We start from the raw sequence: 27,649 nt of genomic DNA, 5'->3' as shown, positions 1-27,649 counted from the left end.
CGCTGAGCTGCATTGGGACAGCTGCTGAGAGACATGCCAGTGCAGCTTGCAGGCACTGGAAGCAGGGTGAGACCCTGGAAGAAATGGGAATGTTGGTTTTAGCCCCTAGAGGCAGTGGTCAGCTGCAGTGTGATGGATGCCAGAAAGATTTGCAGTGCTTCTGATGGCCAGGAGAGGCAGTGTTGGGATGCAGTGCGAGACCATGGGTGGCATGGCCGTGCATCTTGTCACCACTGGAGGCAGTGCTGAGCTGCCATGGGAGATGCTGGAAGGAGTGACAAGGAAGTATCCTGCCACTGGAGGCACTGTTGAGCTGAAGTTTAGGATGCTGCAAGAATCCTACAGTGCAGTTTCCTACCACTGGAGGCAGTGATCAGCTGCAGTGGGAGGGATACCGTCATGTTTTGCAGTGCTGATGACTACCACTGGAGGCAGTGGTGAGCTGCACCGGAGAGGAGCAAGGAGACATGACACTGCAGCTTGCCTCCACTGGAGGCAGTGGTGAGATCCAGTGAGAGATTCTGGAAAACACTACACTGCTCTTTCACACCACTGGACGCAGTGGTGAGATGCAGTGTGAGACGCTGGAAGGAGGGGCCGTGTCAGTTCCTGCCACTGGAGGCAGAGGTCAGCTGCAGTGTGAGTAGGAACCTTGAGAGAAGTCATTTCAAATATCATGAAAACTCAGAGACATCACATCACCTCAGTCCAAATCCTGTGAGATCTGGTCCAAATCTCATGAAAACTTATTCCAAAGCTCAAAAGTTCTCAGTCCAAACCGATTTGAGCAGGAAACTCATGAGAATTGCCTGGAAGCCCCCAGTGAACTCGCTTCTGGAGGTGGGGGCACTCAGAGAGCCATGTAGGACTGGCCCGTGGACCCAGGTGGTCACAACACAAACCTAGTGAGAAAGCGCTCCAAACGCATGCATGCACGTGGCCCAAATCACGACAGAATGCAGGCCAATTCTCAATACTTTTCTGCCCCCCAAAATACCAATTTTGGCAGAAAGTTCATGAGAATTTGCTAGGAAACCCCGGAGAAATCACTTCTGGCAGCAGGGACCCTCAGATGAGCTGCATGGACCTGTCACATGATCTCGCAGGCTCATGGTCAGAACCACACAAAAATGCACTCCAAATGCCAGGTGCATGCATGGCTTGTATTGCCTCAGAATGCTGGCCACCCCCACACTTTGCTCAGCCCCCTGGGGATCACACCTCAGCAGTGGCAGATTGGGCCTCCATGCCCCTAGTCCCTAATCCTAACCCTATGTTGGGTATTTAGGCTTCCATCCCCAGAGGCCTAGCCCCCAAGCCTTCCAGACTGGGGACCCCTGAGCCACACCCCAGGACTCCGCCTGCCACCCCGGAGGAAACTATGCTGTTTGGAGCTGCACAGAACCCTCAGAGTGGGAGAAACCTGCACATTCCCCCGAGGATACCCTCACCTTCCATGCCTCCCTGGGCCACAAACCCAGAGCCAGATGCTCAGCCTGACCCCACCCTCAACTCTGCCCCTGGGGAGCTTGCCTCAATGGGGGCCCTCAGGAGAGCCACATGGGCCCACCCATAGTCCTGGACAGTCACAACACAGTCCTAGTGAGAAAGCGCTCTAAACACCGGGCACATGCATGGCCCTAGTCGCTGCACAATGCGAGCCAACTCTCATGAGCTTTCTGCCCAAAGCAATAGGTTAGGGCCTAGGCTCCCCATAAAACTGTAAAAGCACAACACCAGGGGAAAACGATATAATAAACTCCTGGTATTGCCCTAAAACCTGTATATTTCATAGGTACAACTTTTTAAAAATTCATTCTCATGATTCTTGTTCTTTTAACCTACTTACAATTACAAATAAAGGTTTAATACAACATATACCTTAATAACTTTTTAACTTGACCTTTTTTCATACATATACCTGTGTTTCTTTTTCTTGTTCCGTTCTTCTTTAAAATATACATATAGATATAAGCTTCAAGGTAATCTTTTTTCCCTGTTCAATATTATTCCTATATATAAACCAGTTTTAATTTCCCTGTATCTCTGGAAACTTGGGTCTTTCAACAAAGAAATCAAGATACATCCAGGAAGAACTGAAATAACCTTCCTTGCCCACATCTAGGATTTATAACCATCCTCCCATCTTATTCTTCAGTCAGTGTTTCTGTGTATTTGTTTTGTTCTAGTATTATATAAATCTTATTCTTGGGATTCATTATGGCTGGGCTCTTATTTTCTTGTCATTTATTTTTGTTGGTCTCTTTGTTTCTTCATTTTTGTTTATATACCTTATATACCTTATATACTTATATACTTTTGGGGCTCATTTTGGCTGGGTTTTCTCTTTTTTTCTCTTTCTGTCTCCATTTTTTTCTTTCTTTTTCAGGGTGACTTCTGATTGTTCTGAAATCTAGGACACACCTTGCCTGGATTGTGGTTAATATATTCAGCTATACGTCCTCTCAACCACCTCTCACCAAAGTGACTAGGAGGAGGAATACCCAACAGAGAAAAAATTCAGAGACTGTGCCTTCTCCCATGGAACTATTGGATATGGACACAAATTGTATGACAGAGAGGAAATTCATGGTAACAGTTATCCAGGCAATGGCTATGTTGGAGAAAACCATTAGTGACAACATTAGAGTCTCTAAGGGCAGAAATGAGGGCCAGTCTGGCTGAAGCTAAAAATGCTATCAATGAGATCAAATCTAATCTAAATACTCTAACAGTAAGGGTAACTGAGGCAGAAGATAGAATTAGTGATCTAGAAGATAAAGTGATAGAAAAGAAGGATCAGGAGGAGGCCTGGAACAAAGAGCTTAGAAGCCATGAAAACAGAATTAGGGAAATAAATGATGTCGTGAACCATTCCAACATCAGAATTATTGGGATCCTTGAGGGGGTGGAGAAAGAGAGAAGACTAGAAGATATAGTTGAACAAATCCTGAATGAAAATTTCCCTAATCTGGGGAATGGAACAAGTGTTCATGTCCTAGAGGCAAAAAGGACACTCCCCAAGATCAACGAATCTAGAAAGACCTCTAGGCACTTATTTTTGAAATTCATGAATCATAATCTTAGAAAAGAGGCTCTAAGAGCAACTAGGGGGAATAGATTCCTTACATAGAGAGGAAGGTCCATCAGAATAATGTCAGACATGTCCACAGAAATCTGGCAAGCCAGAAAGGGCTGGCAAGACATATTCAGGGCACTAGATGAGAATAATATGCAGCCAAGGATACTTTATCCAGCAAAGTTGGTATTCAAAATGGATGGAGAGATAAAGCTTCCAAGACCAGTAAGGTTTAAAAGAGTATGTGACCACCAACCAGCATTACAAGAATTATTAAAGGGGGGGTTATAAAACAACCCAATAAAATAACCCAAGAGTGACATAGAACAGAAATTTACAGAGACAATCTATAGAAACAAGGACCTCACAGGCAAAATGATGTAAAAAACAAAAACAAAAACAAAAACTTATCTTTCAATAATCACTCTCAAGGTGAATGGCCTAAATGCTCCCATAAAATGGCACAGGGTTGCAGACCAGATAAAACGACAGGACACATCCCTATGCTGCATACAAGAGACACATTTGGAACCCAAAGATATATCCAGGCTGAAAGTGAAGGGATGGGGAACCATCTTTCATGACAACAGGGCTCAAAAGAAAGCTGGGGTAGCAATTTCATATCAGATAAATTAGAATTTAAGCTAAAGATTGTAGTCAGAAATACAGAAGGACACTGCATCATTCTTAAAGGTTCTATCCACCAAGAATATCTAACAATTATAAATATTTATGTCCCCAATATGGGAGCAGCCAACTACATAAGCCAATTGCTAATCAAAATTTTGATTAAAGAGTCACATTGATACTAATACATTAATGGTAGGGGATCTTAACAAGCCACTCTCAGTAATAGATCATCCAAACAGAAAACCAATAAAGAAACAAGAGCTTTGAATGGCACATTGGACCAGATGGACCTCATATATATATACAGAACATTCCATCTTAAAACAACAGAACACTCATTCTTCTGGAGAGCACATGGAACTTTCTCCAGAATTGCTAATTAAAACAGTGAAGGAATTATTTGGGAGGAACTGGTCTTATTCAATATCTTTCTACTCTGGCAACCAAAACAAACAAACAAACAGAAAAACAAAAACCAAAAAATCAAAAACCAAAACAAAAAAACCCCCTAGACCTCAGTACATCTATCGATTTATCTTTATGTGTTTTTTTTTAAGTAACTTAGCAATATCTGACAACTATAGAGCCAGAAATCCAGTATACATAGGATATTCATTTAAAAATTTCATACACTACTGGTAGAAGTACAAAGATGTACGATTACTTTGCATAAGGCTAGTATTTTATTATAAAATAAAACAGGCTTACCATACAACCCAAAAGTCCCAATCCTTTACATTTACCCAAGAGAAATGAATATATATGCCCATATAAAGATCTATATGAATGTGTTTAGTAGTGTTATCCCTAGTAATAAGACTGGAAACAACTACAACGTCCATCAAGTGTATCAATGTATTTAGATCACACATAAGATGCATACTGCTTAGACATGGAAAAGAATAAACTATTGATATGTATAACGTGGGTGGATCTTGACACATAATGTCCAGTGAAAAAAAGTGAAACACAAACTAATACAGACAGGTACACCTTCGAGATGTTGTAGGTTTGCTCCCAGACTACCACAATCCAGTGAATATTGCAATGTAGGAAGTCAAATGAACTTTTTTGGTTTCCCACCCTGTATAAAAGTTCTCTTTACACTAAACTGTGGTCTATTAAGTGTGGAATAGCAATATGTCTAAAATAACAATGTACATACCCTGACTTAAAAATACTTTATTGTTAAAAATGCTAACCACCATCTGAGCTTTCAGTGAGTCATAATCCTTTTGCTGGTGGTGGGTCTTGCCTTGATGTTGACAGCTGCTAACTGACGAGGGTGGTGGCACTGGAGGTGGGGATTGTTGTGTCAATTTCTGAAACTACGAAACACTGAAGGTTGCCACCTCTAATGACTCTTCCTTACATCTGAATACTTTCAAGTCATTATATGGTTATTATTTGGCCTAGTTCCAATACTGTCAGGTCTCAGAGAGTAGGAGGCCAAAGGAGAGGTAGAGATAGGGAACAGGCAGAACACTCAAAGTGTTTGTCAAGTAAGTTGACTGTCTTACAGGGGTGCAATTTGTGGCATCCCAAAACAAATACAATGGTAACATCAAAGGTCGTTGGCCACAGATCACCATAACAAATATAATCATAATAGTCAAGTTTGAAATATTATGGAAATGACCAAAATGTGACACAGAGGCAGGACGTGAGCAAATGCTGTGGAAAAATGGTGCCAATGGACTTGCTTAACTCAGGGTTGACCTTCAATTTGTAAAAGCACAATATTTATGAACTACAATAAACCAAAGTGCAATAAAATGTATGTCCACACATGCTACCCATGATTCCATTTTATATGACAGTGTAACACTAGCAGAACTGTGGAGACAGAAATCAGAGCAGTGGTTTCCAGGGTCTGGAGAGGGGTAGGGGATTGACTGCAGAGGAGCAAATGGAACTTTTAGAGTGATCACCAAACCAGCACCACAAGAAATATTTAAAGGGTCCTCTAACCAAAGAGGGAGCCTACAAGTAACATAGACCAGAAAGGAACAGAGACAATATACAGTAACAGTCACCTTACAGACAAAACAAAAATGCACTAAATTCATATCTTTCAATAGCTACCCTAAATGTAAATGGACTAAATTCCCCAATCAAAAGACACAGAGTATCAGATTGGATAAAAAAGCAAGACCCTTCAATATGTTGTCAGCAAGAGGCTCATTTTAGATCCAAAGACACCACCAGATTTAAAGTGAGGGGGTGGAGAACTATATCATGCCAATGAACATCAAAAGAAAGCTGGAGTGGCAATTCTTGTATCAGACAAATTAGATTTTAAACCAAAGACTGTATAAGGGATGAGGAAAGATACTATATAATAATTAAAGGGTTTACCCATCAAGAAGATCGAGAAATTGTAAACATTTATGCCTCTAACATGGGATCAGCCAATTATATAAGCCAATTAATAACAAAATCAAAGAAACACATTGACAATAATGGTAGGGAACTTTAAGACTCCCCTCACTGCAATGGACAGATCACCTAAGTAAAGATCAACAAGGAAATAAGGGTTTTCAATGACACACTGGACCATATGGACTTCACAGATATATTCAGAACATTCCATCCCAAAGCAAAAGAATACACATTTTTCTCCAGGACACATGGAACATTCTCCAGAATAGATCACATCTTGGGTCACAAATCAGGTCTCAACTGGTACCAAAAAATTGGGATCATTCCTGACATATTTTCAGACCATAATGCTTCAAAACTGAAACTCAATCACAAGAGGAAAGTTGGAAAGAACTCAAATACATGGAGGCTAAAAAGCATCCCACAAAAAAATGAATGGGTGAACCAGGAAATTAAAGGAGTATTTTAAAAATTCATGGAAACAAATGAAAATGAAAACACAGCTGTTCAAAATCTTTGGGATGCAGCAAAGGTGGTCCGAAGAGGAAAATATATAGTACTACAAGCCTTTCTCAAGAATTAAGAAAGGTCTCAAATACATAACCCAACCCTACACCTAAAGGAGCTGGAGAAAGCACAGCAAATAAAGCCTAAACCCAGCAGGAAAAGAGAAATAATAAATATTCGAGCAAAAAGCAATGAAATAGAAACCAAAAGAACAGTAGAACAGATCATCAAAACTAGGAACTGGTTCTTTGAAAGAATTATTAAGACTGATAAGCCCCTGGTCAGACTTATCAAAAAAAAAAAAAGAGAAAGGACCCAAATAAGTAAAATCATGAATGAAAGATGAGAGATCACAACCAACACCGAAAAAATACAATTATAAGAACATATTATGAGCAACTAGACAATCTGCAAGAAAAAAATGCATTCCTAGAGATGTACAAACTACCAAAACTGAAGCTGGAAGAAATAGAAAACCTGAACAGACCCATAACCAGTGGAAATTGAAGCAGTCATCAAAAATCTCCCAACAACAAGAGCTCAGGGCCAGATGTCTTCCCAGGGGAATTCTACCAAACATTTAAAGAAGAATTAATACCTATTTTCCTGAAACGGTTCCAAGAAATAGAAATGGAAGGAAAACTTCTAAACTCTTTTTATGAGGCCACCATTACCTTGATCCCAAAACCAAAAACCCCATCAAAAAGGAGAATTACAGACCAATATCCTTGATGAACACGGATGCAAAAATTCTCACCAAAATACTAGCCAATAGGATCCAACAGTACATTAAAAGGATTATTTACCATGATAAAGTGGAATTTATTCCTGGGCTGCAGGGTTGGTTCAACATCCACAAATCAATCAATGTGATACACAACATAAATAAAAGAAAGGACAAGAAACATGATCCTATCAATAGATGCAGAAAAAAATTTGACAAAGTACAGCATCCTTTCTTGATCAAAACTCTTCAAAGTGTAGGGATAGAAGGTATATAACTCAATATCATAAAATCCATCTATGAAAAACCCACAGCAAATATCATTCTCAATGGGAAAAAAACTGAGTGCTTTTCCCATAAGGTCAGGAACACGGCAGGTCCACTGTCACCACTGCTATTCAACATAGTACTAGACGTCCTAGCCTCAGAAATCAGACAACATAAAGAAATAAGAGGCATCCAATTTGGTAAAGAAGAAGTCAAACTCTCACTCTTTGCAAATGATATGATACTTTAGGTGGAAAACCCAAAAGACTCCAAAACCGCTAGAACTCATACAGGAATTCAGCAAAGGGGCAGGATATGAAATCAATGCACAGAAATCAGTTTCATTTCTATACATCAAAAATGATACAGAAGAAAGAGAAATGAAGGAGTCAATCCCATTTACAATTGTACCCCAAACCATAAGATATTCTAGGAATAAATCTAACCCACAAGGCAAAGGATCTGTATGCAGAAAACTTAGTATGCTCAGGAAAGAAATTGAGGAAGACACAAAAAATGGAAAAACTTCCAAGCTCATGGATTGGAAGAACAAATACTTTTAAAATGGCCATGCTACCTAGGGCAATCTACACATTCAAAGCAATCCCTATCAAAATACCACCAACTTTTTTTCACAGGACTGGAACAAATAATCCTAAAATTTGTATGGAACCAGAAAAGACCCTGAATAGCCAGAGGAATGTTGAAAAAGAAAACCAAAGCTGGTGGCATCACAAGTCCAGACTTCAAGCTCTATTACAAATCTGTAATCAACAAGACAGTATTGTACCGCACAAAAACAGACATATAGGCCAATGAAATATAATAGAGAACTGAGAAACGGACCCTCAACTCTATGGTCAATAACCTTTGACAAAGCAAGAAAGAATATCCAGTAGAAAAAAGGAAAGTCTCTTCAACAAATGGTGTTGGGAAAATTGGACATGCAGAAGAATGAAACTGGACCATTTCCTTATACTATACACAAAAATAGGCTCAAATGGATGAAAGACCTAAATGTGAGACAGAAATTCATCAAAATTCTGGAGGAAAGTACAGGCAGCAACCTCTTTAACCTCTGTCACAACAACTTCTTCCTAGACACATTGCCAAAGGCAAGGGAAGCAAAAGCAAAAATGAATTACTGGGACTTCATGAAGATAGAAAGCTTTTGCACAGCGAAGGAAACAGTCAACAAAACCAAAAGACAACTAACAGAATGGGGGAAGATACTTGCAAATGATGTATCAAGTAAAAGGCTAGTATCCAAAATCCATAAAGAACTTATCAAACTCACCACCCAAAGAACAAATAATCCAATCAAGAAATGAGCAGAAGGCGTGAACAGACATTTCTCCAACGAAGACATCAAAATGGCCAACAGACAGATGAAAAAGTGCTCATCATCACTCAGCACCAGGGAAATACAAATCAAAACCTCAATGAGATACCATCTTACACCAGTCAGAATGGCAAAAATTAACAAGTCAGTAAACACTAGGTGTTGGTAAGGATGCAGAGAAAGAGGAAACTTCCTACATTGTTGGTACAAATGCAAGCTGATACAGCCACTCTGGAAAATAGCATGGAGGTTCCTCAAAAAGTTGAAAATAGAGCTACCCTATGACCCAGCAATTGCATTACTGGGTATTTACTCCAAAGAAACAAATGTAGTGATCCGAAGGGGCACGTGACCTGAATATTTATATCAGCAATGTCCACAATAGCCAAACTATGGAAAGAGCCTAGAAGTCCATCGACAGATGAATGGATAAAGAAGATGTGGTATATATACACAATGGAATATTATGCAGCCATCAAAAAATGAAATCTTGTCATTTGCAATGACATGGATGGAACTAGAGTGTATTATGCTAAGCAAAATAAGTCAATCAGAGAAGGACAATTATCATATGATCTCACTGATATGAGGAATTTGAGAAACAGTGTCTTGTTTCACAGGGGAAAGGAGGGAAAAATGAAACAAGATGAAACAGGAAGACAAACTGTAAGAGACACTTAATCTCAGGAAACAAACCGAGGGTTGCTAGGGAGTGCCGGGGTAGGGATAGGGTGGCTGGGTGATGGACACTGGGGAGGGTATCTGCTATGGTGAGCGCTGTAAAGAGTGCTGTAAGACTGATGATTCACAGACCTGTACCCCTGAAACAAATAACACATTATATGTTAACAATAAATAAATAAACTAAATATATATATATACATATATATATATATAAATTTTCTTTTTTCCTTTTTTTTTTAAACTGAATTAAATTTCATCTCTGTAGGGCTTCCTTAAGGCTTCCATGGCTGCTGGCTTGTCAAATATGGCTAGTTGGCCCTGCCTCTATTAACTGCAACTGTTTGTGTGAATTCTTTCCTCACTTGGGAAGAGCAAAATTTGTGTTCCTATAGGCGATGGCACCAAAACTTTCCAAAAAAGTATTCCACACGTATATGTTTATTTTTAAATTATTGATTATTGGCTCGTAAGCAGGCACCTTTTCTAACAAATTGACTACATTCTTGGTAACAAAACTGAACAAAATTACAGTTGCCTTTTCCAGTTTTTATCCTGCAGCTGTTGAGGACCTTTCCCAAATTTGCATATCAATATATCAAAGGGAATTGGCTTTCTTTTTATAAGTCAGGCTTTTATTTCCAAGAATGTCACTGAAAAAGAAGGGCCATCGTACCCCAATGTTCATAACAGCAATGGCCACAGTTGCTAAACTGTGGAAAGAACCAAGATGCCTTTCAGTGGATGAATGGATAAAGAAGATGTGGTCCATCTATACAATGGAGTATTATGCCTCCATCAGAAAGGATGAATACCCAACTTTTGTATCAACACAGATGGGACTGGAAGAGATTATGCTGAGTGAAATAAGTCAAGCAGAGAGAGTCAATTATCATATGGTTTCACTTATTTGTGGAGCATAAGGAATAACATGGAGGACATGGGGAGATGGAGAAGAGAAGGGAGTTAGGGGAAATTGGAGGGGGAGATGAACCATGAGAGACTGTGGACTCTGAGGAATTAACTTAGGGTTTTAGAGGGGAAGGGGGTGAGAGGTTGGGTGAGCCTGGTGGTGGGTATTGTGGAGGGCACATGTTGCATGGAGCACTGGGTGTGGTGCATAAACAATGAATTCTGGAACACTGAAAAGAAATTTAAAAAATAAATAAAAATTTAAAAAAAACAGAATGTCACTGAAAACTGGGTAATAAAATACTAAAAATTTTCAGCTCTCTGTATCTCTTTTTTGTGAGCCATAGTTCAAGAAATACCATTTTGTTGTATTATATTTTGGTAGACAAGATATTTCCTGATGGCTAATTTTGCAAGACAGACTTGAGAAAACCTAGATAAGATTGTTGATCTATTATTTTTATTTTATTAGAAAGCATCCTGGGTAATTTCCATAGCATCAAAATGACCTGGGAGGAAAAAGAGCAATAACTACATGTTTCCATTAATTGCAGTATAATAACAAATAAATATTAGTGAGGACAGTTCCATTAGATTTTCTTTTTTTTTTTTTTTAAGATTTTATTTATTTATTTGACAGAGATCACAAGTAGGCAAAGAGGCAGGCAGAGAGAGAGAGGAGGAAGCAGGCTCCCCGCTGAGCAGAGAACCCAAAGCAGGGCTCAATCCCAGGACTCCGGGATCACAACCTGAGCCAAAGGCAGAGGCTTTAACTGAGCCACCCACGCACCCCTAGATTTTCTTTTCTTTTTTTTTTTTTTTTTAGAAAATCAAATAGAAAACAGCATTACAATTTACTTAGGGACAAACTGCTTTTAGAACTGAATTTATAATTAGGCCAAAAGACTAATCACATAAAGTATTATACAGTTGTCTTGTAGCTATTCCACTGAGTGAAATTAATGAGTCAAATTTTATTCCCTGTTATCTTCTTCAGAAACACCTCATAAACACAAGAAGTGGCTCTAAGCCCCTTATCGTGTCCAAGGTTAGATTGAGACCTGTAAGCAAGCTTGGCAGCCTGATGATTTAATGTCACCTTCAAACCAGAATCCATAAATATTTCTTCAACATACAATGCAGGTGGGATGAAACTGACTACGTACTCATAAAAATTGTATGCCCCTCCCAAAGAAGTGGCACTGAATATAATTCTGTTTTGACTTATTTGCAAATGTCTGTTAACTTGCAGTTTTTTCATCCCTTCCCTTATGAGTGATGAAATGAAGGAACGAAAAACTATACCTTACATCATCACAAGTAAAAGGGCATTGGTCTCACATTCATTCACTAGAGCTTCCATAATGAAATACCACCGGCTGCATGGCTTAAATAACAGAAATTTATTTGCTCATTGTTCTCATTGTTCTAGGACGCCAGGCAAATTGGATTAGGGCTCAGTCTGACGATCCCATTTTAACTTATTTACATCTTTAATGCCTTATTTCCAAAATCACATTCTGAGATACGGGGAGGCTTTTAACAGATGAATTTGGGGGAGATGTAGTTCAGCTCGTGATAGCTGGCCATCCTAGAATGTTAAAATCAAACAGGGAAGGACTTTACTTCAACCCCTGGCAGGTTTTGATTACAAAATCTTAAAACATAACTATCTTCCATGGGATTTCATGTTTCACTTTGGGATTCACTTTTGTGGCTCAGTTAAAGCCTCTGCCTTTGGCTCAGGTTGTGATCCCGGAGTCCTGGGATTGAGCCCTGCATCGGGTTCTCTGCTCAGCGGGGAGCCTGCTTCCTCCTCTCTCTCTCTGCCTGCCTCTCTGCCTTTTCTATACAAGAAAATTTGCAGAAACAGAAGGAACATTTCCTAACTTACTTCTACTTGCTAAAGTAGGCTTAGTATCCTGAGGGGATGGGAAAAAAGCAGCAAAACAGTCCCTGTTTTTATCAAGTGCAAGTTCTCCCCTCAGCTTCCCTTTGTGACTTTTGAAACCAGGAAACTCTTAGAAGATACCCTAAAGGATTTAAAATGTAGAACTTTTTTTAAAATCACTCATTCCTTGGAAGCCACATCATGTCAAATGTATGTTATGTTTTGAACCACAAATAATAGGATACCTTCCTATCAGAAGGGCAATTATTACCCAACATGAAGCCCAGTGGCCAGCAATTCCAGGTTGGTGAGTTCAGGACCAAAATGAAGATGGAACTGGGGAATTCTTGTCCACACGTCCTGCCCGCATGCTTGGGGCCTGGAAGGGAAGACTTCATCCTCTTGAATCTCTTTTTATCAAGGAAGAAGGCTTTGCTCAGAAGGGTAGCAAATATGCTACCCCCAAATATGACTGCAGGAGCTCAGGATATGCCACCCCCAAATATGCCACTTTGGTACCTTGATTGTCTTGAGATGTCAGCAGCACTTGAAAAACAGCCAGCACAGGGAGAGGCTTTCTCTGAACTCCCCTTTTTTGGCATAATGACACATGGTCCAAAAGGAACTCAATTGTCCTAAATCTTCTCCTTGGAAGCTTCAACAACCAGGGAAGACTGATAAAATTGGATATCACACTCAGACAAACTTTGTCACCAATTATCATACCTCCAATCTATTCTTCAAAGTGCCCATTCACCTTTCCTTAAAATGATTTCCTCTCCCCCTAAGAGGCTTACATTTCTCTTCTTTCCCTATTAAAATGATATTTAAGCCTGAATCCCAAGCCACCTCAGGGAGTTACTCATTTTTCCCTCAAACAGCTACCAGCTTCCATGTGCCCTGGAGGTATACATGGTAATCAATGTCTGTTTGTTTTCCTCTGTTGTTGATTACAGAGGTCTCAGCCAAGAACTCAGAAGGGTGGAGGGAAATTATGTTTCCTCCTCTGTAGTCCAAACCTCCCCTAAGCCGTCCCTGGTACAAAGAAGTGGAATTTATTCCATTGCTTTTCACACAAATACACAACAGAGATGGGCTCAAGCTTTTTAACTAATGTTCTCACAAGGGCAACACCCACTTCAGCAAGAGTTGAATTTATTTGCCTTTCACCAAAATTGTTGAGAGAACTTGAGTTTATCAGCATTGTTCTATTTTAGTGCCTCGCTTCAATTATCTATTGCTGCACTAAATGTTACTCCCAAACATTATTTAAAAATAATATTTATTTTGCTCACTGCTCTTGGGCTGAGTGGATTCAGCTAAGCAGTGTTCACTTGGTTCTCTGTGCAGGTGCAGTCAGGCAGTGGGGGCTTAAGATCATCCTGAAGTCTTCTTCACACATATCTAGCACCTGGGCCAAAGCCACTCAAACAGCTACCAGCTGGAAGAGCTGGGGCTCCTTGGACATTTCTCCACTTTTCTCTCTAGGAGGCCTCCCCACATGATGACTTCAGGTGGACATTTAACATGGCTATGGAGGCTCCATAAGTGAGTGCCCCAAGAGAAACTATCAGAAGCTGGCTGGCCTTTTCTAATTTAGCTCTAGAATTCACACAGTATTGCTTCAGCCACATTTACTCATCACGGCAGCCCAAGACCACTCAGGTTCAAGAGGGAATAGAGACTACCTCTTGAAAGGAGAAGTAACAAGGATTTGGTGGACATACTTTAAATGCCACTATACACCACTTAATGACTAGCTCTCTTGTCACCTATTCAGTTGGACCATCCTTGATTTACCTCTAAGTCCACAGAACCTGCTTTTCATGGTCATGTACACCTCCAGGCCCTCATCTCTCATCACTCTCCTTGTGGATAATTCCCACTTTCACTTCACATACCTCCTTTCCCAGGATGGACTACTTAGAGAAGTACTTCTTAGCCCCATTACCAGTACTTCTTAACTCCATTATTTTGATAAAACTGAAATCAACCCAGCTAAGACAAAGATTTTCATAAACAGTGCTTCAAGCCAGTAAATTTTAGGCCTTATTTCTTCTCATGATTTTTTGGTCTCCAAAGAAGAAAGAAAATGCAGAGATAACCAACTAGCAGTAGGGAAGGTTCTCCTACACTAGCTAGGCCCAAGACTACAGGCCGTCCAATGGACATAAGCAGGCAGGCCAGTACAAAATGTCTGCCAGTCTGTGCTCCTGCCCTTCTGAAGGTTGACTGCTTATATTTTGCCCACCTAAGCAGAAAGGATGAACATCTGGAATCTTAGCTCTTTCTCCCTTGAAGTCCTCTCTGCTCAGTATTGGTCAAGCTGACCAACCTTTCCTTGAATTAAAAATTCCAGTGAGAGCCTGAAGTAATGAGTATGCCTCAAACACAATTTCACCAAGAAAAATTAAATGAAATTTTAACCACTTTAGGAAGAAAAGGAAACTTGTACAATTTATGCATACTGGTAAGAGGAAAGGAAAGGAATTCAGTGAGCTCAATCTAGGACAGCGAGTCCACTAAGTGGCACTAAATTACTCAAAATGCCAAATATCTTTGATTCTGCCTTAATTTCTATTAAAGTTATCTTGTTTGTTCATTTGTTTTGTTTTGTTTTAAGATTTTATTTATTTATTTGACAGGCAGAGATCACAAGTAGGGGGAGAGACAGGCAGAGAGAGAGGAGGAAGCGGGCTCCCCACTGAGCAGAGAGCCCGATGTGGGGCTCCATCCCAGGACTCCGGGATCATGACTGAGCCGAAGGCAGAGGCTTTAACCCACTGAGCCACCCAGGTGCCCCTGTTTTGTTTTGTTTTAAGCAGGAGACGCTGAGGGAATATTAAGAAGCTGTTTCTGTGAGCACATTTGAGAATGCAAACCACAAGATTTACAACAGGCTCTGTCTGGATAAAATAGAATTGAGCGTATATACATAGCAGTTACCATAAAATATAAGTAAATTTTACACTTATTTTGTATTTTGTCATCACAAAATTGAGTTTCTGTGTAACTCTGACTAAGATAAGGAAAAAGCTTCCCTATAATCTTCAAAAATTTATCTTACTAGTCTTTTAAGACTTCTACTTGTAACCTTTATGTTATAAATATTTGTTTTTAAAAACTGCGTTTATTGGGGCACCTGGGTGGCTCAGTGGGTTAAAGCCTCTGCCTTGGGCTCAGGTCATGATCCCAGGGTCCTGGGATCGAGGCCCACATTGGGCTCTCTGCTCAGGAGGGAGCCTGCTTCCCTTCCTCTCTCTCTGCCTGTGTCTCTGTCTACTTGTGATCTTTCTCTCTCTGTATCAAATAAATAAATAATCTTTTTAAAAAAAAATAAATAAAATAAAATAAGAAATAAAATAAAATATATTTTTTAAAAAACTGCGTTTATTAATGTGTTCATGGAGAGTTATAAACTCTATTTGCCAAGGAAGGTTGATTTTATCCACCAACCCTGAGCAACTGGTCTGATGATTTTTAACCCTGTTTCAGTAGTAAAATGAAAACAAACTGTTTTCTTAAACAAACTGTTACAAACTGTTTCTTAAAATTAGGAACATGGCCAAAAGCATTCTTACTTGCAAAAAGTATATTATACAAAATAACTTCAACAGGCTGACTTTAAAACACAATATAGCATCTTGATTTGTCATAACCTTGACATGGAGCCCTGGTAGGATGCCCTGCCTCTTTGATCTTCTGACATTCCACATGATAGATGTCAAACTCTGAAAAAGGAGTACATTTGAAGGATCCTTGAAGGATCAATCTCAAAAGAAAAAACTGCACAAAAGCCTCAGAAACATGACAGAAAATGAAAAGAAATTATATAGGGAGTGAAATTGTGAAATACATCACACTTCTATTTTTTGTGTGTGACAGTGTAAAATTTACATCAATATTAAAACTGAAAACAAAGGAAATCCATGGCTCATGGAGTTTCCTAAGATCACCCCGGCAGAGGGTGACCCCCACTTCCAACCCCAAGCATTGTAGTTACAATGAAGTTCAAGTTTATGGGTGCTAGGAATATTCAATCAAACAACTGACCTACGGTCTTCATAGACTGACAAAAGAAAAAGGGGAAGAAGACAACTGGGTGGCTTATAAGAGCCTTAGGACATAACAAACAGATGTAGTATTATGGTCCTTGATAAGAGCCTGACTTGAAAAAAATATATATATATATATGCACACACATATATATGTGTGTGTATATATAAAGGACATTTTGGGGGCAGTTGAGGCAACTGAATATAGCCAGTATATTAGGAAATAATTGTTCATTCATTAGGAGTGATAATGGTATCATGATATAGGATTACATGCTGACATATTTTGGACTGAAACTTCACATAGTCTACAATGTAAAATAGTTTAATGAAAAAACACATAGATGAAGTATATGTGGCAAGATAACAATTGAGGATAGAAGTGTTGAGTACACTTTTTTCTAATATTCTTTATGTCTAAAAATTTCAAAATAAAAATTTTTAAAAGTACATGGATGTTATTCCTATCCTCCCATTTTTTAAAAAGACTTTATTTATTTATTTGACAGAGAGAGACACAGAGAAAGAGAGGGAACATAAGCAGGGGAAGTGAGAGAGGGAGAAGCAGGCTTCCCACTGAGCAGAGAGCCCTATGTGGGGCTCCATCCCAGCACCCTGTGATCATGACCTGAGCCGAAGGCAGACATCCAATGACTGAGCCAGCCAGGTGCCCCACCACTCCCCCATTTTTTAAATTCTTAAAATAAGAAGGAGAGACCTGTTGAAGTTGGCTTAAGAAGATGGTACCTGTTAAGCTCGAAAGAGAACTAGCAAATTCAGCCAGAGTGCCTTCTTTCGTTGTTAAGCCTCTCACCATCCAAACAAAACAAATCTATAAATCTTGAATCACCGTTAGATTTATTTGTTGGACAGAGCTATGCCAACTGTGCTTCCCTCGTGAATATCAGGCTAAAAGGCAAAGTGTAGTTACCGCAGCAGCCAACCAAGTCCACCGGAAGACAAAAGTGTTGGACTCGCAATACGGGTGGAGCTAGAGGGTATGACGTTAAGGGAAATAAGTTGGTCAGACAAAGACAAATACCATATGATTTTACTTATATGCGGAATTTAAGAAACAAAAACAAATGAATAAAGGGGATAAAAAGGAGAGAGGCAAACCAAGACACAGACTCTTAACCTATACAGATCAAACTGATGGTTACCAGAGGGGAGATGGGTGGGGAGATGGATGAAATAGGGGAGGGGGATCAAAGAGCACGCTTATCACGAGGAGCCCTGAGTAACGTGTGGAATTGTCGAAGCACATATCGTACACCGGAAACTAATGTAATACTGTGTGCTAATTATACTAGAATCTAAATTAAATAAATAAATAATGGGTTGGGGGGCGGAATCTATCAAAATAAATAAATAAATAAGGGCTGTACTCTCTTTGTTGGTATCAGTGTCTCTGTCTCCAAAACTAAATGAAACAATTGGTCAGAATAAGCCTCTGAGTCATGCTATAGCAATGAGTAACAATGAGTAACACTACCGATGGTAATAATAAGGCCCACCATTTATCCAGCACTCAGCGAAAGGCATGAGAGAGTGGTCCGGACTTCACAGATGGTGCTTCAATATTATGATCGATAAGGCATGTTGGACACACTGAGTCATTATGTATAGTCTTTCCTTAAGCCAGGTGTTCAACAGGAATTATTAAGTCTTTCTCAGCATCTAATGGGTCAGACTCTCAAGGTGAAGCACTGTTAGCTCACGGTGTAGGGGTAACACGGGAAGCTGGCACACCCCCCTTCTCTCCTCACACCCTTTTCTTCCCTGTCTTCCACATGTCCCGCCTTCATCCTTCTGCCTTCCAGAAGAACTTGTTCCACCCCACCCTGCTGAGGCTGCCTATATGCTCCCTAAGTCCAGCCCTTATTATACAATCCTTCCAGCTGTTCCGCACAGTTCAGGACCAACATGTTCATGGCTCTATAATTTTTTCCATATCTCTACTGATTCTTCAACTTATCCCTCCTGCCTTCCCTACGCTGAGTAGCTGGAAATGCTGCGCCTTCCTTGTTGACACCTGCTGTATGCCAAACCGCTCAGGAACGGAAGGGATTAAGAAAGGCTGAAGAAAGGAGTGGGGTGTCTTTAGCCCCATCTCCCCATCCAAACACAAAACCGAACGAGTCTCTGTGGGCTGTGGCTTCTTGTAGACACCCGGAGTCACTGGATTCAGCTCCCAGGATTAGGGATCAAATGATGTAAAGTAAGTAGGTGACAAAGCTCGGCAAGGAAACAAGGGTGGCTGTGCTAATTGTGAAATAACTGGATGCTGGGTTCGTTATGTCTTCCCTAGGTAACTTTGAACTCTACATCAAAACTTTAAAACCGTATTTTAAAAAAAAGATTTTATTTATTTATTTGACAGAAAGAGAGATCACACGTAGCTGGTGGGGGTGGGGGGAGCAGGCTCCCTGCTGAGCAGAGAGCCGCATGCGGGGCTCGATTCCAGGACCCTGAGATCATGACCTGAGCTGAAGGCAAAGGCTTTAACCCACTGAGGCACCCAGGTGCCCCTAAAATCGTATTTTTATATGTTTCAACTGTTAAGAACAGCGTGTCCTCGGAGGGTGCTCATAAAAGATCCACTTATTCAACAAATATTATGTAGGAAACTAATGAAGCGGAAGACAGTCTTCTTCAAGGAACTTAAGCGGAACGGAGAAAACGATGAATGCAGCGGCCCCTAAGGCGCTCAGTCGGGTGAGCGACCGACTCTTCAAGTCCGGTTGTGATCTCAGGGTCGTGAAGTCCAGTCTCCCCTCTGGCTCCGTGCGGCGTGGAGTCTGCTCAAGACTCTCTCCTCCCCGGGCCTGAGTGGTTCAGCCTTCGGTTAAGTGGCTGCCTTCAGCTCGGGTATTGAGCTCGGGGTCCTGGGACACAGCGCAGCCTCCAGCCCCCGACTCAGCCTGGAGCCCGCTTCTCCCTCGGCCTCTGCCCCTCCCCCTCTTCGTGCTCTCTCTGTTTTTCTCTCTCTAGAATAAATAAGTAAAATCTCAAAAAACAAAACAAACAAAAACCTGTCCCTCTCCCTCAAGTAAGTAAATAAATCTTAAAAAAAAAAAAGGAAGAAAGAAAGAAAGAAAAATGAATACAAATCATACTTGCTCTGACATGTACACGTAGGCAGTGCCATCGGAGTGCAGAAAAGCAGTGGACTTCCGACTGGCGAGAGGATGATATTTTAAGTTTAGATTTACTGAAAGGTTACTTCATTCTATAGTGGTAAGAGGAACGTGACGTTTTCCTTTTTCTTCCTATCCAGTACTGCTTCCTAGTGGTTCCACGGCCCCCTTGCAGCGCCTCTCACCTCTCCCCACCCCCAAAAGGATACAGAAAGGGAAATGGAAACGTTGCATCAAAGAATCACTATAGAATCTGAGTCGATTTGTGAATATTAGTTTTACATTGATCCATTTCAAATGAAGTCTTCATTTCCTTTGTTTTTCCTTTCCAGGAAAACTGTGTCCGTCCATAAAAGTGTCGTATACTATGGGTCCTAACATTTTATCACTGGGTGCTCTGGGAAAAGACAATGACCTCCCCCCAAAAAGGATATAAAAGGGAAAAGTAGAGACCTTCTCCTGCCTTCACAGAAGGGTCTACTCCTGTTCCCAGGCTGCAAATGAGAGCAGTTTCCTTGCAGACAGGGGAAAAGGAAGCTCACAGTTTGAATCAGATTGAAACATGATCCCCAAAATGTTGAAATCTTGATGCATGTATCAAAAGCCCAAAATACTATCACGTCAAAAGTGGAACTGTTTTCTGTTTTGCAAGAGGTGACAGCTTAGTTACTGTTTTGGGGTAGGCTATGACTTGTTCTGGGATGACCCCCAGGATAGGCGCAGAGACTATTCCAAGAAAAACTGAGGCTCTAGAATCACGTGAAAGATTGTCAATGCAGCAGGCAGAATTACAGCTTTGAATGCGTTATGTTCCACCCACAAAACAAAACCGTCCATTTTTGCTTTATAAATATGGGTTGGGACATTGTGTGTCTAGAAATGGGTGCTTCTTTTTGTGGTACATGAGCGTTTTATTGGAGAGGTGCTAACAGGAGCCAAAAGCTGGAACAGCCATCTTCCCCAGAAACTTTGTAAGACTTGGCATCCAGAATTGCTGCCTCAAGGCCTCTCTGAGGTTCTGTGGCTCAGAATATAACTTAGGGAGAGGAGGAATTTTGTTTCATGGATGTACTCTCCTTGCTGGGTTCATAATTATCATTTCAGCATTTGTTGAATGAATACATGGAGGCAAAGTGCTCCCCATTTCCTCATGCTGGCCCTCCTTACAGATTCACCCACTCTTCTCTCCCTTCTGCTGTCTTCATGGTGGTTATTCTCACACAAAACGTGACTTGTAAGACTTTATGTTATTGTTCATATCCTTCCTAACACCTCCCGCCACCCTTACCTTACTCTCATCCAACATGACAATTCATTTCCCTCAAGATTTTCAAATCTTGCTTTGTCTACTATAATATCCTCCTCATTAGCCATTCTGTCTCCACTGTGGTCCATCTTCAATGCTATTGCCTAAGCCTTCTGAATTTCTCCAGTCTTATCTCCTCTGGCCCTCAGGAGAGCCTCCTCAAAAAAAAAAAAATAAATAAATAAAAAAATCAAGAAATGTTGCCATGGATATCGGATGCCACAATATTGTAAGTTTCAGATCCATACATTTCAGAATTTTTTTCCTGCTGCAAAAAATCTTGAGCAGAATATTCTGCATTTCTTGCATTAACTTGTTTTCTCATACCAAGATGTCTTTCATCTTTCTGTTACTCTTGAAAAAAAGAACCATATTCTTTTAAGTATGATTACCTTCTTCCCATCCTTAAGTAAACACACGAGGTGCGTGCGGTATCAAATCTGTAATTCTATATGTTTTTAATACTGCGTGTTTAATCTATGAGAAACTCTTCAGAATATTAGCTCTTTAAACTGAAGTGATTGATTGGCAAGGAGTGAGCCCTAACACAAAGAGGGTCAATTATGATGCTTTTCAGTTGATGCATCCTGGACTAGTCAGAGCCTTTTCTTGAAATTTTTGAACGTGAGACCACAAATACCCCATTTTCTTTCAGGTGTATTTCTCAAAATTCATATATTGAAGTCCTAACCTTCAACATGGCTATTTGAAGACGGGGTCTTTTTGGAGGTAACTAAAATTAAATGAGGTCATAAAAGCTGGGCCCTGACCCAATAGGATTGATGTCCTTTCAAGGGACACCTGAGCTCTCTCTGTCCGTGCCACCCAGAGGACAGGCCCTGTGAGGATGCGGCCAGGAGGTGACTTATCTACAGGCCAAGAAGAGAGCTCTCACCAGGACCTGACGTGGCCAGCACTTTAACCTGGGACTCCCAGCCCCAAGAATTGTGAGTAAATAAATTCCTGGTTTTTAAGCCACCCAGTCTGTGGTATTTTGCTGTGGCAGCCTGCGTGGACAAATACTGAGTGGCTGCAGAGTAGACATTAACAGAGGACACATTTCTGCCATGCTGAAGAAGGGATTCTAAAGGAATGAGCTGAGACAAGAGACAGAGAGACCTACAGGCACTCCTGTGCTCCAGGAACAAAGACTAGAACATCAGCAGAAGCATTTTTCTTTATTCTTTTGTGTACTTACTATACCTGAATTGGTTTCAGAAAAATGTTTTCTGAAGTGGTACTTATTACATATTCTATACATAACCACTTTTTTCTCAGCATGCTTAATAATTATCTACAATTAAAAAAAAATGTTCTACCAGTAAAAAGCCTGATTAGGAAAATAATGATCACAAATGTATTATTGAAGCTGGGCTGTGGCCACTTGGAGAAATGAGGCTAGGTTATATTTTACGGCTTGAGAAATAAACTGACTTTTTAAAAAAAAGTTTTATTTATTTATTTGACAGAGAGAGATCACAAGTAGGCCGAGAGGCAGGCAGAGAGAGAGGCAGGCAGAGAGAGGAGAAGGGAAGCAGGCTCCCCGCTGAGCAGAGAACCCGATGCGGGGCTCGATCCCAGGACCCCGAGATCATGACCTGAACTGAAGGCAGAGGCTTAACCCACTGAGTCACCCAGGTGCCCCTAAACTGACATTTTAAATTGCTTCTTGAGGGCGCCTGGGTGGCTCAGTGGGTTAAGCCGCTGCCTTCGGCTCAGGTCATGATCTCAGGGTCCTGGGATCGAGTCCCGCATCGGGCTCTCTGCTCAGCAGGAAGCCTGCTTCCCTCTCTCTCTCTCTGCCTGCCTCTCCATCTACTTGTGATTTCTCTCTGTCAAATAAATAAATAAAATCTTTAAAAAAAAAAAAAAATAAAATAAAATATATGATTACCATATTTTAAAAAAAAAAAAAAAATAAATAAATAAATAAATTGCTTCTTGAGAAATGTATCACTTTGTTTCATTTTATTTGTTTTCCACAACTTTCAGTCCTTTGAAGGGATTCTGTTAGTTGCTCTTTATAGAGCTCTTTATTGTTAAACGGAGACAGAGGTAAACCAAAAAGAGACTCCTGGCTTCTCATCCATGACAGGAATTTCTGGTCTATTTTTTTCTTAGTATGTTCCAACTAAAGTGGAAAGAATCTTTTTAAAGAATCATTTTGGGGAGCAACCTGGGTGGCTCAGTCAGTTAAGCATCTGAGTCCGTTTTGGCTCAGATTATGATCTCAGGGTGATGAGATCGAGCCCCGAATGGGGCTCTGTGCTCAGCTCAGAAACTGCTCCTTTCTCTCCTTCTGTTCCTCGTCCCCTGTGTGCGTGCTCTCTCTCAAATAAATAAATTAAAAAAAAATCATCCTGACGGTTATTAGCATAGAATTGAGGTGGGAAAATGACTGCTGTACGTGCCATGAATGATTTAGGTAAGTGCACTAGTTGAAGTCAAAGGGCCTGGAGAGATGTGAGGAGGCCAAGCAAGAACACCAGCCTTTAGTCAACCGTACAATGCCAAGAGAATATTTTTAGAATCCTCCCAGAAGGAAGATGATGGCCTCCTACAAGAAGTCAATAAAGATCTGACATAACTCAGAATTCAAGGGAACAGCCCATCTTTCATTATATATTTATGGCACATTTATAATTGGAAACCAACAATCAAATCCAAATTTATTTGTACACTCACATATTATATTCTTGCACAAAGGCTACAACAATCCAATTTTATGAGTTCTTCCTCATGTGGCAGACTTCATTTACACTTTAGAATTACCATTTCAATACATAGTTTTCTATTATCTAAGCAATCTAATTAAATCATTTGATCACTTTTTTCTCTGGTGTATTACCCTAAGATAAAATTTTGGAAACTGTCTTGGGTTTTGAATGGGTGTCCTCATTAATGAGACGAATCTTGCAAAATATCCTTGACTTGAAAAAAATTGTTTAAAAAAAACCATAAATAGCAGCTATGAAACTATAATTTCAACAGAGGTAGGCAGCTGGAGCAGATACACATCTAGATTCATGGAAATCAGAGAGAAAAGAGAGAGAATAAAAAGCTGCCCATCATTCAGATGCAGATTTATCAAACATAATATAATGTTGCATTAATGACGAGCAGTGTTCAAAGATAACAGTCTTTGGGGTGGGGGTAAATGAGTAAAGTTGTCTTAAGTATTTTTCTTCTCTTCTCACCTAGGAAGTAACATAGTACATAGCAGATAAAGAATTGGCTTTGGAAGGGGCACCTGGATAACTCAGTCGGTTAAGCCTCTGCCTTTGGCCTAGGTCATGATCCTGGGATGGAGCCCCACATGGGGGTCTCTGCTCAGCAAGGATTCTGCTTCCCCCCCTCTCTGCCTGCCTACTTGTGACCTCCCTCTTTGTCAAATAAATAAACCAAATTTAAAAAAAAATTGGTTTTGGAATAAGACAGATCTAGATCTAAAGTCTAATTCACATGTAATTGCTGCGTGTTTAATCTGTTGCTAACTGTACTTCGTTAGTTTCTAGTTCTTGCTAGTAATAGTTAAAAAAGCTGGCTGGGATTGAGTGCCCTCATGTTCATTTATTTTTAAACTTCTTGTTAAATCAGTACTATGGCTATCAGATTGTGTTGCATAATATTATGAAAACAAAAAAGATCAATTTAGAGACTGTGTGTAGGGACATGGCCGTTTGTTGTGATAGTCACTGGGGAAGAGAGCACAATTGCTGCTTTCTCCAGCTTCCTATGTTCCACCATTCATCTTCTTTTTCCAATTTTATGAATATTTAGTTGAATCTATATATCGATATATCAATATATCGATATATAGATTCAACTAGATAGATTCATAGAATATATCTATATAGATATCTATATATCGAGATATAGATATCTATATAGATATATAGATCTATATATCTATATATATTCATATATTCTATATGAATCTATAGTTCTATAATAGATTATATTATGAATCTATTTAGTTGTCTATTTCCTCTAACTAGAACAAAGTAGGTTTTCAATAAGCAGTTGCTGGATGGTCAGATAGATGGATGAGAGAGGGATGGCTGATGGATAGATGATGGACAGGGTCTGATAAAGATGATAAAGATCTCCTCTATTCAAAATCTGACCACTTCTGATTACCTCTATGTTTAACACCTGTGCATTGCCTCCAACATTTCCCAACTAGACTGTTGTAGTGAGCTTCTTAACGGGTCAGCCTGCTACTACCCTGGGTCTCCTATGGCCTACTTCAACATCATAGTCAAGCTAATCCCCTTAAAAACATACAAGTCCGTCTTCTGCAAAAAACAAAAACGAAACAAAAGAAAGAAAAAAATCTGCAATGACCTCCCATATCCCTCAGAGTAAAAGCCAAAGCCCTTACAACAGTCTCAAGTCCCCACTTAGTGTGGTCCCTCCTTACCTCTCTGACTTCTCTTCACTCTTCAGCGAGAACTGCTATTGCCACCCTCTTCCCCGAACATGCCAGGGATTTAAAGCATTTGCTCTAGACTGTTCCCTCTTCCCATAATGTTTTCCCCCCAAATATCTGAGTGACTAACAATCCTCACCTTTTAGTCTTTATTTAAAGGTTATCCTCACACCTTATTTACTACTGCCCCCAATTACCCCACCCACATGCCAGCTCTCCCTGTTGGTCTTTTTTCCCTAAGAACTTACTACCTTCTCACAGTCTTCCCTGCCACCTCTCACTCTCATGTAAACTCTGTTCACCCATGATTCCCAGACACGTACGACAGCGTCTGGCACGTAGTAGGCACTCAGTATCTCTTAACCTGAATGATTAATCTTGGTGTATATATAGAAGAGTCCTGGTAGTGGATTACAACATGTGGCTCTCCACGTGAATGTATCCAGGACCCAAGAAGTAGGAGTTCAGGCTAGATGCCTGTGGAATTGCCAGCTTTAGGGAGCTTATGCGAAACTCTCTCAAACAGCAGGAAGGAATCTCTGCAAACCCTGAACCAAAGTGATTATAACAGCATCATAATTCTTGTTTTTATCATTCTTGTATTCTCCATATGCATTTGCATTTGTGTTCCCTAAGGACATCTTTTTGAAATACTCCTGTCTGCCCTAAGAGACCAGTAATGGTCACCATTTATTAATCATCTAAGTACTGTTTAGGGTAAATGGTACAGTTGTGGTTCCATTAGATGATACAATAAGTGGGAAAGTCAGGAAACCCTGCTTTGGTTGGTTGCCGGCTGAGAAACTCACCAGAACTAATTTAAGCAAAATGGGGAAGTTATTTGCCAATGGACTGCAACCAAGCCTAAGAACAGGCATGGATACGGTTGTGGTCATCAGAAATCAGAGCTAGGAACCGAAATGCTTCCAGGTAGTCTTCTTCGGTGTTGACTTTGTTTTTTAACAGCCTGTAAGCGGTGATGTCGCTAGTCCGAGTCGGCGCTGGAGCGGGAGTCCGGGCGGGAGTCGGGGCAGGAGTCCGGGCAGGAGCTGGGCGCCGCGGGCCAAGGACAGCGAGCACCTGCTACAGGAGCGGCCGCTCGCCTACTACCTGGACGCCTGGCAGGGCGACTTCGCCAGCGGCCCGAGTGGCTAGCGCGCCCCCGCGGCTGCCCCACACTCACCAGTCACAGAACATCCCCCCCACCCCCCCTGCGTCTACAACACCCACGGTCGAAATACGACCAGGTATCCTGCCAATTCCGTTGTCGTTGGAGGCTGCCCCATCCGCAGAGTCGGGTTTCGGAGGACCCTTCACCTCCCAGGGCGTCTTCTTAACCATCATTTTGTTCCCATTTGGGTTCATCTACCGTTTCGCCTTTAGGAAGCAAAGATGCCCCAACTGTGGAGCAAACTTTACTTAAAGGGACCAACACACCAGGCTTTCCTACAGCCCGCTTTTTCTAATGTAAATGTCGTGTACAATGGCCTCATTTGATTAAGCTTTCAGGACTGTAAAGTGAGGTGGGATAGCTTTGGCGTGTGACTGCGGTGTCCTGGGCACAGGGGTCGCGGAGCGTGGAGACGCAGCAGCACTGCTCCTAGGGTTCATGACCACCCAGTAAAGCACACTTTTAGTTTTTGCAGTCTTCAAACTGAGAAAGGTAAGATATGTTTAAATAAACGTGATTCAGGGGCACCTGGCTGACTCGGTTAAGCGTCTGCCTTCAGATGAGGTCATGATCTCAGGATCCTGGGATTGAGCCCCACCCACCCTGGCGGCCTCCCTGCTCAGTGGGGAGTCTTCTTCTACACCTGTTTGTGCCCTTTCTCTCAAATAAATAAATATTAAAAATAAGATTCATGCCACTGTTAAAAAAAAAAACCAACAACTGGGGGAAAGACGGTTAGTTGCCAACCCAATACTCAAGTCTCCCCTTATTATACAGAATTCCAACTGCATTTGCCAATCTGCCCAGCTAAGACATTTCCTGACCACTCTGAAACCAGGCATGAACATGCAACAAAGCTCTGGCCGAAGACATCTAAGCCGAGGTCTCGGTTTGGAGCTTCTAAGGCTCTTTAAAGAGAGCTCACTTAATTACTGTGTCCTCTTTCACCAACCCTTCTTCCTGCAGGGAAATGGGTCTGGAGCTCCAGCAGTGATTCTCACAAGAATGAAAACCACACACTAAGGAGAGCTGAAAGAAGTACATAGGATGTGGATCAAATTGTAAGCCCGTCCTACCAGCCCCGACAGGCTCATCGTCCCCGCTTTGTGTCTAGTTGACAGGGATAGGAG

General features: G+C 40.9%; 1 pseudogene; it reads left to right on the top strand.

The window, feature by feature from the left end:
• The first annotated feature begins 202 nt into the window (after window positions 1-202).
• LOC116589330 lies at window positions 203-26,804 on the top strand (annotated as a pseudogene).
• The last annotated feature ends 845 nt before the right edge of the window (window positions 26,805-27,649 follow it).

Source organism: Mustela erminea, chromosome 4 (genome assembly GCF_009829155.1).
Source record: "Mustela erminea isolate mMusErm1 chromosome 4, mMusErm1.Pri, whole genome shotgun sequence".
NCBI lineage: Eukaryota > Metazoa > Chordata > Mammalia > Carnivora > Mustelidae > Mustela > Mustela erminea.
Note: the sequence above shows the minus strand (reverse complement) of the source record. Positions and strands in the feature narration are given on the sequence as shown.